Source organism: Hyperolius riggenbachi, chromosome 8, assembly GCF_040937935.1.
Source record: "Hyperolius riggenbachi isolate aHypRig1 chromosome 8, aHypRig1.pri, whole genome shotgun sequence".
NCBI classification, from domain to species: Eukaryota; Metazoa; Chordata; class Amphibia; order Anura; family Hyperoliidae; genus Hyperolius; species Hyperolius riggenbachi.
Window position 1 is genome coordinate 162,656,783 of NC_090653.1, and position 12,606 is coordinate 162,669,388.

The 12,606-nt window shown below is 42.9% G+C and overlaps 1 protein-coding gene across 1 annotated transcript in view; it reads right to left on the reverse strand.

The window, feature by feature from the left end:
• Positions 1–8,934, reverse strand: part of LOC137527417 (transforming growth factor beta activator LRRC32-like) — a 47,443-nt gene extending 38,509 nt beyond the window's left edge. Inside the window, exon 1 of the mRNA XM_068247928.1 lies at positions 8,873–8,934. The gene's annotated coding sequence lies outside the window, so the exon portion shown is untranslated. The remainder of the gene's footprint in view (positions 1–8,872) is intronic.
• Positions 8,935–12,606: the final 3,672 nt, after the last annotated feature.

Genomic DNA, 12,606 nt, shown 5'->3' on the forward strand with positions numbered 1-12,606 from the left:
GGCTGTATACAGCCTGCTTGTGTATGGATGTATTTTCTATGTGTGGACATACTGTACATCAACCTACTTCCTGTTTTAGTGGCCATTTTGTTTGTTTATAAACAAACTTTTTAAAACTGTTTTTAACCACTTTTAATGCGGCGGGGAGCGGCGAAATTGTGACAGAGGGTAATAGGAGATGTCCCCTAACGCACTGGTATGTTTACTTTTGTGCGATTTTAACAATACAGATTCTCTTTAAAGCTAATGGGAACCCGGGAAAAAAAAAAAAAAAAAAAAAAAAAAAAAGAGCCAGATACTCACTGTAACGATCGGTGTAACACAGAGAGGGTTTGATTATTGGTGATCTGCAGTATCACAAAAAATGCAGATATATACCTGATTGTTGATGATCTGCAGTATCACCGATAATCAGATATATTACTAACCTCTGGACACTTGAGATATATGAGTGTTTGGTGCAACAGTAATACTTTGAGGACAATAACTGGAGGACAGGTACAAAGGCAGTAAGGAATATTGCACTACAGAACGAGTACCTCTCAGCAGCCTGAGAATCTCCCGCCGGGAGGAGTCAGGCTGGGAGAAGGGAGGACCAGAGCGTGAGCGACACCAATAGGAGGATGTCACTGTCTGATCTGTGAACTCTCTCTTAACTGGGGAGATAGTTCTCAAGGTCGGACAAGCCAGGTCGGCAACACACGGACATACAAAGTACAAAGACAGGAGGCTGATTCGGTAATCCTAAGGCACGCAGGGTTTGGCAACAGAGTATCAGATATAGTGAAGTACAGAATCAGTGAACAGAACAGTGGTCAGGAAAGCAGTAAGTCATAACAGTTAATAAACAATGCCTAGTCTTGGGTGTGAGCTCCGTGATCATCAACACCCTGGAACTAGTCTGAAGTATAACAGAATGATGACACAAGTCCCTAGTCTTGGGTGTGAGGTCCGTGATCATCAACACCCTGGAACTAGTCTGAAGTATAACAGAATGATAACACAAGTCCCTAATCTTGGGTGTGAGGTTCCTCGATCATCAACACCCTGGAACTAGTCTGAAGTATAACAGAATGGTAACACAAGTCCCTAATCTTGGGTGTGAGGTCCGTGATCATCAACACCCTGGAATTAGTCTGAACAGAATGGTAACACAGATTTTGACAAAAGGGTCTGAGTGCTTCCACGTAGTGATCGCAATGGCAGACAACAAGTGAATGACCAGCACCCGGTATATATATCACAGCGCTCTCCAGCGCCTACCCTAAGTGCTGGACCAATGGGAACTGGTTGAATCGTCAGCTGACCGGCTTGGTCAGCTAACTCCCTTCTGGCTGTCATAAAAGTTCTGCCTCTCAGCGCGCGCGCGTCCTTCTGAACCTGTGTGGACTATCAGACCCAGCCACACCAGACATGTGTTGTGTACCACCCTCCGCGCTGGACGCGGAACCAGCCGCACCGCTATCAGGGCATGTGGCGGTTTCTCCGCGTTTAGCCATACTGGCAGATGTAGGCCTACGCATGCAAACCTCCGCGTTGGATGCGGAATCAGCCCCCTTGTTCTGAGCACACGCGGCGACTTTTCCGCGTTTTCTCACACTCACCTAAGGAGAGGGAAGGCTCAGTCCTAATGAGCCTTCCCTCTCCTCTCCCGGTGCCCGGTCCCGCGCAGGATCACCATAGCAGTATTCGCCCGTTTCGGTCAAATACTGCCACTTCCGCCGCCAAAGGGAGGTTTTGGAAGTCTTTTGGAGCACTCGGGCTCCTGAAGACAGGCCACTGCATACTGCGCATGCGCGATTGCCCTCTAAGACGCACTTGCACGTGCGCAGTATGGAGCCGCCGGCCTTCGGGAGCCCGAGTGCTCCCGAAGACTTCCAAAGTCCCCGCGGCGGCGGATTTGCACGGAGGATCCACCGGGCGAGGAGAGGCTCATTAGGACTCAGAGCCTTCCCTCTCCTTAGTTGAGTATCTGACTTTTTTTTAATGGTGTTACATTAGCTTTAACTGACTGTTGGCAGGGTGCTTTTTATAGATGTAAGCAAATAATTTTGGAATCCCCCTATGGAATCTACAGTTGATTTAAAGTTCTGCAAAGCACGAATTGTACTATTTACTAAAGGAATTAATTCAGACATTGTCAATTGAACTGGCCACTAAATTAGCTCTATCGAACACATCAAGGATTCATATAACTTCTATAATTGTCCACTGCCGAGCACTAAGATCTACCTGAAAATTTAAGAAAAACAAAAGTTTGCTTTCTTAAAACAGAAAGAATTTGCGATAATTCAGGTTGGAGTGAGCTTGAGATGTCTCCCAGTGCAACACTGCTGAATATATGCAAATTAACCATTGTACCCTTAGAAGCTAAACACACCTCCAGAACCACTGGAATGCAATGATGTGTCAGTTTGTTAATTTGTACAGAGCCATAATAACCCAACATGCATACAGACTGTTTCGGATTGTTTGATCCTCATCAGTGCATGGTATGGATTAATTTGGCTCTATGCAGTAGGGCTTGTAACACCAAGAGGCACAGACTAACCAGCTGGCTCATGGTGACCCAGAACTCATTGGAGTGTGTAAGGGACTACAATGGTCCTAAAAGCCCCTTTATTAAAGGGAACCAGAGAGGATGAGATATACATACCTGGGGCTTCCTCCAGCCCCATACGCACGGATCGCTCCCACGTCGCACTCCTCCGCTGCCTGCATCAGCCGCCACCGGGTCCCGTCATTGCCGCGAGTCGGCAAGTCGGCCGGCGGACGCGGCCAATTCTCCGCATCACAGGGTGCTCTCCCCATACAGATACGCATGTGGCTGCTTACTGCGCAGCCGCATGCGTACATGTATGGAGGGAACCCCTGTGATGCGGACAATTGGCCGCGTCCGCCGGAAGTGACGGGCCCGGTACCGGCGGATCCAGGAAGCTGAGGACGGCGGCGTGGGAGCGATTCAGGCTTATGGGGCTGGAAGAAGCCCCAGGTATGTATAAAATCTTTTTCTTTTTCCACCCCCCGTTCCTCTCTGGTTCCCTTTAAGATGTTAAGAAAAACAAAAGTTTGCTTTCTTAAAACAGAAAGAATTTGCGATAATTCAAGTTGGAGTGAGCTTGAGATGTCTCCCAGTGCATCACTGCTGAATATATGCAAATTAACCATTGTACCCTTAGAAGCTAAACACACCTCCAGAACCGCTGGAATGCAATAATGATGATGATGATGATGATGATGATTTTCATGGCTTTAGAATAGTGTTTGTAATGTCCTACGATACTTCAGCAGGGTGCCACAATTTCCTGAATTTTAATCTCGTTCAGTAAACCATCCCGTAGAAGTAATTTAAATGTATGAGCTAGGCAAGGCAAGAGCAGAAGTGGACTGTGCTGTAAAGCCGCTACCACATTAGGATTATGGTCTCTCATGAAAAACACAACTTTTTGTGAGGGATTCCATTCTTTCATAGTGCTGGTAATGAAAGATTCTATTGTAGATGCTGTATGTGAAACAGCAAAGGGAATACATTCCAGGTACAAATGATGATACTCAAAGTTGTCATCAAAGACTTGACATGTCAAACTGAGGTAATCATCAGAAGATTTAGATGCCTACATGTCTATTGTGACTCCAATAAAAGTTTTTCCCCAAAATGTCCTCAACTTTCGTGTTTTATGCTCTCCAGGTTTAAACCTCTGCGTTTTCTCAAGAAAGACTGCCATAGTCCATTGGTTAGAAGGTGGTGGTGCTGCTTTGTGTTTCACTGGGGGTAGTTTGAACAGACATTCTGTAAAAGATGAATCAGCTGATCCTGGTCTAGGAGCTGGACAACACATTAATGCAGGGCTCTCAACAGAAGCTAGTTAATCTAGGGCTGGGCAGGCTTAGTCTTTGGATGGAAAATCCGCACTGAGACAGAGGGCTTAAGATTGAAGCTGGAGGCATTACTGGCAATGGTAAATGTGTAACTTCCAGTTCCTGAAATTTGGACAAATGTTTGGCTTTAAAAGGTTTCCACATTGCTGAAGTTGTATGCAACTCTCTTCCTCTGGATATAATTTCTGAACACAGGACGCAATTCGCACAATTTTAATTTTGTGCAATTTGAAAATGGTTCCAGATATTGGATGCTGGTGTAGATTATGCCATAATATTAGGTGATATTGGCACATTCTGCCTGAAAGTTAAACAAAAACAATTTTTTTTACTCCTACATTTGTATAGCTCCCTGTCACTGCTTTCTTCTCATGCCTGTCCCCTAAGTATATAGTGCCCCCTTAGTTGACTAGGTAATACCCTTTCAGTAGTGCACCCCTAAAGGGCAGCTGTAGTGAAAATAAGGCGGCTGCCGAGACTTCCGGTTCCGGCGCCTGGATGAGCGGACACTGAGAGCGGAGCTCCGAGAGTGAGACCCAGGAAAAGCGGGGAAATAGCAAGTAAAGTGCCCCCAAACTGCTCACCTGCCACACTGGGAGGCTCACGGAAGAAGTCGGGCAAAGCAAGCAGGCCGATGGACCGCTATCTACTGCTGGCGGAGGAGAAGCGTGATAAGTGCGGAGGCCGCTCGCCTACACCCAAGATGGCCGCCGGACGCAAATCACACGAGGAGACCCCCCGGAGCTCCCAGCACTCACAGCAGTCGCAGGAATGGGAGCAATCTAAGAGGAGAGACAGGGACTGGGGCACAGAATCGGAGGATCAGCAAGGTGAGGACTGATAGCACCATTGATCCAACACATTTGCACAGTCTAGCCACCGCGGTGGTGCAGAAACTCACTCCAGATTTACAAACTATGATACACACAGCTGTGACTCAGTCCTTGCACAAAGTTCATAAGGACATTCTTGCACAAGCCACCAGAATTAAGCAGGTTGAGCAACGTACCTCATCGATAGAAGACAAACACATAATATATAAAACGAAGATTAAGAAACTAGAGGCAGAGAACACCTCCATGAAAGAGAAAATACAAGATCTGGAAAACAGATCAAGGAGGAGCAATGTACGGGTAGTAGGCCTACCGGAATCACATACAGCAGCCACGCTAATGCAATTCTGTGCAGAAACGCTGCCACTACTGCTAAACTTACCCACAACATATAAAGTGAAGCGAGCCCATCGGGTAGGCCCACCGAGAGATGGATCTAACAACAAGGGACCTAGGATGATCATGGTCAAGTATCTGGATTACGCGGATAAAGACCTTATAATGCGTACTTACAGACAACTACAGCAACCCTTAACATATCAAGGTACTACTCTTCATCTGTTCAATGACTATTCGATTGAGGGATCTAAACAGAGACAGGGCTTTACTACCGCTTGCTCCCAATGCATCAAATGGCAGTGGAAGTTTGCACTACTTTACCCAGCCGTTCTCAGAATAACTGACGGTGCCGGTAAGCAACACGTTTTTAAAAGCCCAGAGGAAGCAGAGACCTTTCTAACAAAGTCAGCAGGGCTAGCAACCACCCAAGACCAAGGCTCACTGGAGGAACAGGACAACGAGCAGGAAGGCGAGTGACATGATCAGAAAGGTTCATCTTACAATAGAGGGGCACTGAACTGAACTGCAAATAATATCTTACAAACCCGCTTTACAGGGGTCTATGAGGAAGAGAGATGAAGAAAACTAACTTCACTCGCCAGGAAAAAAGTGAAGGCATTAACAAATCTAATTCAGGGGAAACCTATGTTAACTATTAAAGCTCTAGTTACACCAAGCAATCTAAGGGGGGGGGGAAGGGGGAGGGGTTAAAGGGGAAAGGGGGTCTCTCTGCTGCACACTTAGGCAAGGACTGTCTACATATATAAAAGGGAGTTGTGAGCCAGATCCATGTCCACTCTCATTGACATGATGTCGTTAAAAATAGTCTCGTGGAATACCAAAGGGTTACGTACCCCAGCTAAAAGATCACAAGTACTGAGGCATCTTAAAAAACTACATGCAGACATTGCATTTCTACAGGAAACACATCTTAGTGCTTCCGGGGCTAAGTTTCTAAAAAAAGGGTGGGTAGGAGAAGTATACTGTGCTGGTGCAGACGATAGGAAGGCAGGGGTAATAACATTAGTACATAAGGGAATAACCCAAAAAGTAATAAACTCAGACTCAGATGTCAATGGGAGATGGGTACGAATCCAGATCCAACAAGGCTCTGAAATTATTGATTTATATAACATATATGCCCCTAATGACGATAATGATTCTTTTTTAAGGGAACTAAGACATAATGTGATGGTGATGAATACTGGTAATGTAATTGTGGGAGGTGACTACAATGCTGTACTAGACTTGCAAGAGGACAGAACAACAAAAAAACGGGTCCAAGGGCTGTATAAAAAAAAGGCCGGACATTTCAAGGAATTTGTAGAAGAGCTGAATTTACTAGACTCCTGGAGAATATTGCATCCAAGCGAGAAACAATTTACATTCTATTCACAGCCCCATGATATGTGGTCCCGCTTAGATTACTTATTAGCATCTCCTAGTATATTCAATAAGATATTGACAGCCGAAATATGTGACATGGTTGTGTCAGACCACACCCCAATATCAATAGAAATCCGGGAACTCACTCCCAGAGGCCCAGAAATAATATGGAGATTTCCAACACAACTATACGAAAATGAGGAATTCAGGGCTGGTGGATGCAATATTCTGAGGATAACAAATCTAGCAGAAGTAACCCCTATTTGTTTTGGAAAGCATCGAAGCCTGTGATGAGAGGCCATATCATTTCATATTTAGCGGGGAAAAAAAAAACAAGCGAACAATGCCTATATGAAAGCAATAGCAAAAGTCAGAGAGGCAAATAAAAAATTCCAAACATACCCAACAGATGTGAATAGGAAAAACTGGATAGACACAAAGGCGGAAGTAAATAGATGGTTGCTAGAAAAGGAAAAATTAAACCAATCACATCAGGCCCTACGTTTCCATAGACTAGGGAATAAAATGGGCAAATTATTGAGCAATCTAGTTAGAAGATCCAATCCTACTACACAAATACCTGCCTTGAAATCCAGTCAAGGGATAATAACTAATGATCCTAAAAAGATAAACGAAATATTTCAGCAATTTTACGCTGACTTATATAGTGATAAAGGGGGCCCTTTAAGTAACAGCAAAATATAAGAATTACTAAAAGAAGCAGCCCTTCCACGAATAAAAGAGGAAGATCTAGAGGAATTAAACAGGGAAATATCTCAAGCAGAAATTACGGGGGTCATCAAAGGATTGTCCAATGGGAAATCACCAGGACCAGATGGGCTGAGTGCAGAATATTATAAGCTTCTCAAAGAGTAAACAATCCCTTATCTGCACAAGTTATTTAATAAAATAATTCAAACAGGCAGCCTCCCAGATACAGCCAATAATGCTTACATCAAAGTATTACCAAAAGAAGGCAAAGATTTGCAATTACCAGAAGCATATAGGCCTATTTCCCTAATGAATCAGGACCTTAAGTTACTAACAAAAATAATGGCAGACAGACTGGCCAATATCCTCCCTACATTAATAGGCAAACATCAAGCAGGTTTTATTAAACATAGATCTGCAGTGGCAAACATAAGGAAAGTGTTGACAGTCCTAGACTATGCTAAATTATACCCAAAACCGTCAAAAAACTACGCCCTACTATTGTTAGATGCCAAAAAGGCATTTGACAATGTAAGATGGCAGTGGCTACGAAGCGTTCTTTCCAATATGAATTTTGCGGGCCCTTTCATGACTCTGATTGAAGCTTTACAAAAGTCTCCAACTTCACAAATATACACGACAGGTTTCCTATCCCCCAAATTTCCTTTACAAAAAGGGACAAGACAGGGGTGCGCTCTGTCACCCCTGCTGTTCAACCTAGCAATAGAGCCCATGGCTCAAATCATCCATAAAAGAATCAAAGGCATTCAGGTGGAAAAGGTAGAACTGAAACAAATGTTATTCGCAGATGACATAGTTCTATTCATGGCTAAACCCCAAGAGCAGATTAGAATGATATTTGAATTAATTAAGGAAATAGGGAGAGAAAGTGGTTTCAAGGTGAATCAAAATAAAAGTGAGTTGATGATGCTCTCATCGCAGGCTTCATATGACAAACAGTTAAAAGAAACGGGGGTGAAACTCAGTTCCACAGTTCGATATTTAGGAATCACCCTTACACGGTATCCAGTCTCTGTATATGACCTAAATTATCTCCCCCTATTCCAGAAATTAAAACAACAGATGACACTCTGGAATTCATTGCCAATCAATATAATGGGCAGAGTGGCCTTAATTAAGTCGGTGATCTTTGGACGCATACTATACCCATTACAAACGATACCCCTATTGATCAAACACAAACATGTGAAAGAATTGGAGAAAGCGATGTCACACTTCATCTGGTCGGGTAAAAAAATCTCGGATAGCTTTACACAAGCTATAGTTCCCAAAAGAAAGGGTAGGCCTAGGCCTTCCAAATCTACGTAGATATAACTTGGCCTGTATATGCCGACATATTAGAGATTGGTTGTGCAATTCCAGTGTGTTCTCAAATTTAGCTTTAGAGAGATCTTTTGCCGAGCCGTGGTCATTAGCAGCTGTCTTACACACAAAATATGGCCAGTTACCTCAGAAAGTCAGACATAGTGGTATAATGAGAGATACTTGGGTGACATGGAAGGAAATTCGCAAGCTCTATAAAGTACCTATACAAATTTCAAAATATATGCCATTCTGGGGGCACCCCGGGTTTCCAGCAAGTTTAGCACACGAGGGGTTTGGTCTATGGGAAGATAAGGGGATAAATAAATTGGGGCATCTATTCCATCTTGACACAGGGAAATGGAAACAGTTTTTGGAGATAAGACAAGAATTCAACTTACCGCGAACGCACTTTCTATTCTATGCGCAAATAAAGTCCTATGTACAAACAGCAGTGACTGATCTCTCCCAGGAAGCAAAGCCCAATAACTTTGATGCTTTTTTAAAGCCAAAAATATATGGTCTTCCTTTATCCTCAATCCAGCAACAACTACAGGAAAAACAACAGGGAACATTAGCACAGTTACATTTCAAAGCATGGCTGAAAGACATACCAGATGTAGATCTACCACAGAAAATAAGAGGGTTATCAAGTCTATAGAAATTTCATAATAAACGAAGGCTGGAGAGAATCCCACTTCAAGATGTTACATAGGGCAAAATACGCTTTCGATATAAAATATAAGACCCCACCGCCTAACTACAAAGCCTTCTGCCCGAAATGCCAGCTGCCCAAGGCTGGTCTATTCCATTGTCTATGGGACTGTAACGTAATAAAAGAATTCTGGGGAAAAAACCACATCCATGATTAAGAAAATGTGCCGAAAAGATATTCACATGACTCCTCAGCTCTTTTTGTTTCACTATGATCAGCAGTCTGAGAGAAGGAGGGGAGAAGAGGGTACTCAATCCAATAACCCATTACCACATCTGGGCCATATCATATTAGCAGCAGCTAAAAAGGTCATATTCAATAAATGGATCTACCCATCAAGCCCAACAATCTGGGATATAGAACAGGAATTGTGCCATCTATTCAACTTAGACAGAACACACACCTTGCACCATAAAGGGAAATTTACAAAATCCTTCTTTAAAAAGTGGAAGAAGTATATACCGTATGCTTATAATAAAGTGGAGATTCAAGACATAATGGAACCATTCAGTTATACAGACTGGTATGCAACCATGGACTTACTAAATAAGCTAGGACCACTCAAGATAACAGCATAAAGCATTTTTACTGAATTAATCTATATCTTCAACGCAAACTAGATTATATGGCTACAACGAAGAACAAAAGAAATAGTGGCAGCAGAGAGAAGGGAAGAGGGAGGGGGAGAAATTATAGGGGAAGGTGGTGGTGGGGGGGGACTGTAAGGGTTGAAGGTTTTATTTTGTGTTTGCTTTGTTCACTGGACACTGTACAAACCTCATACTTTAATTCATAAGTAATACCTGTATATAATGTGTCTGCCATGTATCCAATATTATGAGACATTTGACATGTTGGCCCTGCGCCCTAATGTCTCAGACATTCGTATCGGTTTTATGAAAATATAAAAAGCAAATAATATGTTAAAAAAAAAATAAGGCGGCTGCCATATTTATTTCATTTTTAAACAATACCAGTTGCCTGGCAGCCCTGTTGATCTATTGGGTTGTGGTTGTGTCTGAATCACCCCAGAAAAAAAGCATGCAGCTAATCTTGTCAGATCTGACAGTGTCAGAAACACCTTATCTGCTGCATGCTTGTTCAGGGTCTATGGCTAAATGTATTAGAGGCTGAGGGTCAGCAGGACAGCCAGTCAACTAGTATTGCTTACAGTTGTCCTTTAAATCTGATATATAGGCAATATGCCCCCTTACTTTACTACTACTAGATAATGCCACCTCATTACAGAGCCCCCTTAGTAGTAATACCCCCTTAATAGTAGAGAATCTCAATACGATAATGCCCTTTATAGACAAGTAGGTAATTCCCACTCAGTATAGAGCCCCCTTAGTAGTAATACCCCCCCTCAGTACATAGTGCCCCTCAGTAGTGCCCCTTTAGTAGAGAATATCAATCTGATAATGCCCCCTTTGTAGAGAACCACGTAATGCCCCCTCAGTATAGAACCTCCTCAGTAGTATTACCTCCTCAGTACATAGTGCTCCTCAGTAGTGCCCTTTTAGTATAGAATCTCATTCTGATAATGCTCCTTTGTAGAGAACTAGGTAATGCCCCTGGACCCTATTATATAGTGGCTACTTCTTACTGTAAGATGAGGCAGGTGATCTCGGTGGTGATCTCTCTCCAGTTGCAGTGCAGCAGCTCTGTTGGCAGCAGTGGGTCTCTGGGTCTTTTTGGCACGTGGGTGGTGGTCTCTCTCCGGCTGCAGTGCAGCAGCTTTGGCAGCAGTGGGTCTCTTGCTCTGTCTGGCAGGTCAGTGGTGGTCTCTCTCCAGCTAGAGCACAGCAGCTTTGGCAGTGTCTTCTGAGGCAGGAGGGGGTCTCTGGGTCTATCTCGCTGTCTGGCGGATCAGTGGTGATTTCTCTCCCGCTGCAGTGCAGCAGCTTTGGTGGCAGCTTGGGAGGCAACAGTGGGTCTTTGGGTCTATTGCTCTGTCTAGCAGGTCAGTGGTGGTCTCAGCGCAGCAGCTTTGGCGGTGGCTTGTGAGGCAGGAGTCTCTGGGTTCTCATGTTTGTACACGGCTTACAGTAGATTAAATAAGAACAGCCCAACTAAGTGGTGCCTTCTCTTCCAAGAGAAGAAAAAGAGGATTCGACATATTTTTGGGTAAAAGACCTATTACACCAGAGGGCACAGCAATAAGTATATTAAGAAGGAATCCCCTCCAGTGATCAAGAAATGTAAAAAAATATTGTGCGGAAATATTGCTACAAAAAGTGCAATGGGTGTATTGTAAGCGAGTAGTGGGCAAACACATACAGCCAAAGTAAAGAGGCAGCAAAGCAATTTAAAGTGGAAAATACGGAACTGCGTGGAATGCAGTTATAGCTTCATAAAGTATGTTGCTCTGAGCTGTTAGCATTAGAGGACCCTACTACACTGTCTAATATTGATTAATTTGCTACTAACATCAAGTATTATGTTTTTGTTATTTTACCTGGGGTGACCTTGTTTCTCATACATTTTTACTTACTTTATTTTTTTAAATAAATGAATAACAATCTTTCTGTGCTTACAATACCTGTCGTCACTTGAATCTCTGCACTTTTGGACAGATACCATAATTTCCTGTGATTGTACAGTACTTATTTACCATACTTCATGGACATAGATTCATTCTTTGTTGTATTGTGTACAGTAGAATCACTTGATAGTAAACTTCAAGGGACCTCATCAATTAGTTTACTATACCATAATCAGTCATACATTGTATATTCCTATAGGCGCATGGGCCGGACCTGGGAACTGAGTTTATAGCCAGAGGTTTACTATATCAATGTTTACTAATATCAAAATTCTACTGCATTTGTTCCTGGGGTTGTTTTGCCCTATCTGCATCCGCTCAATACTGATCTATATTGATTTAAATAGTGCTTCTTAGCTATTCATTATTTCCAGGTAAAAATCTTTTAGGACGCGGCTAGTACTAGATAAATATTCTTTAGCTTTGTAAGCTTCAGTCAATACAAGTGGGGCGCCTTACACCCTAAAAGCACATCTTCTTAACCTTACAAAACTGATATTATCCTTACCAAGGAGTTCAAATCAGTCCTTCCATGTATAGCAAACATCTTGAAAGAGTTGGCAAGTAGGAAATGTCTAAGATCAAAGGCACACTTTTATAAAGAATAGAAACTTTGGAAACCCCCCCCCTGAGGAAATCTTAAATTAGAAATGAATATGATTTAGCAATTACAGCACATACTTCCTGAAGCATTTTTTTTAATGACTGCTCTATGACTTAATAGCAGATATCATTTTCTTAATAAAAAGTAGATCTCACTGGATTAAAACAAGCATGCAAAACTCATCAAAACACAATTATAGAAGACCCCCACCCTTTGGGTGCAAAGATAGGGAGGAATTTCAAGCAAACCTGTCTTCAATATAATAAATCAG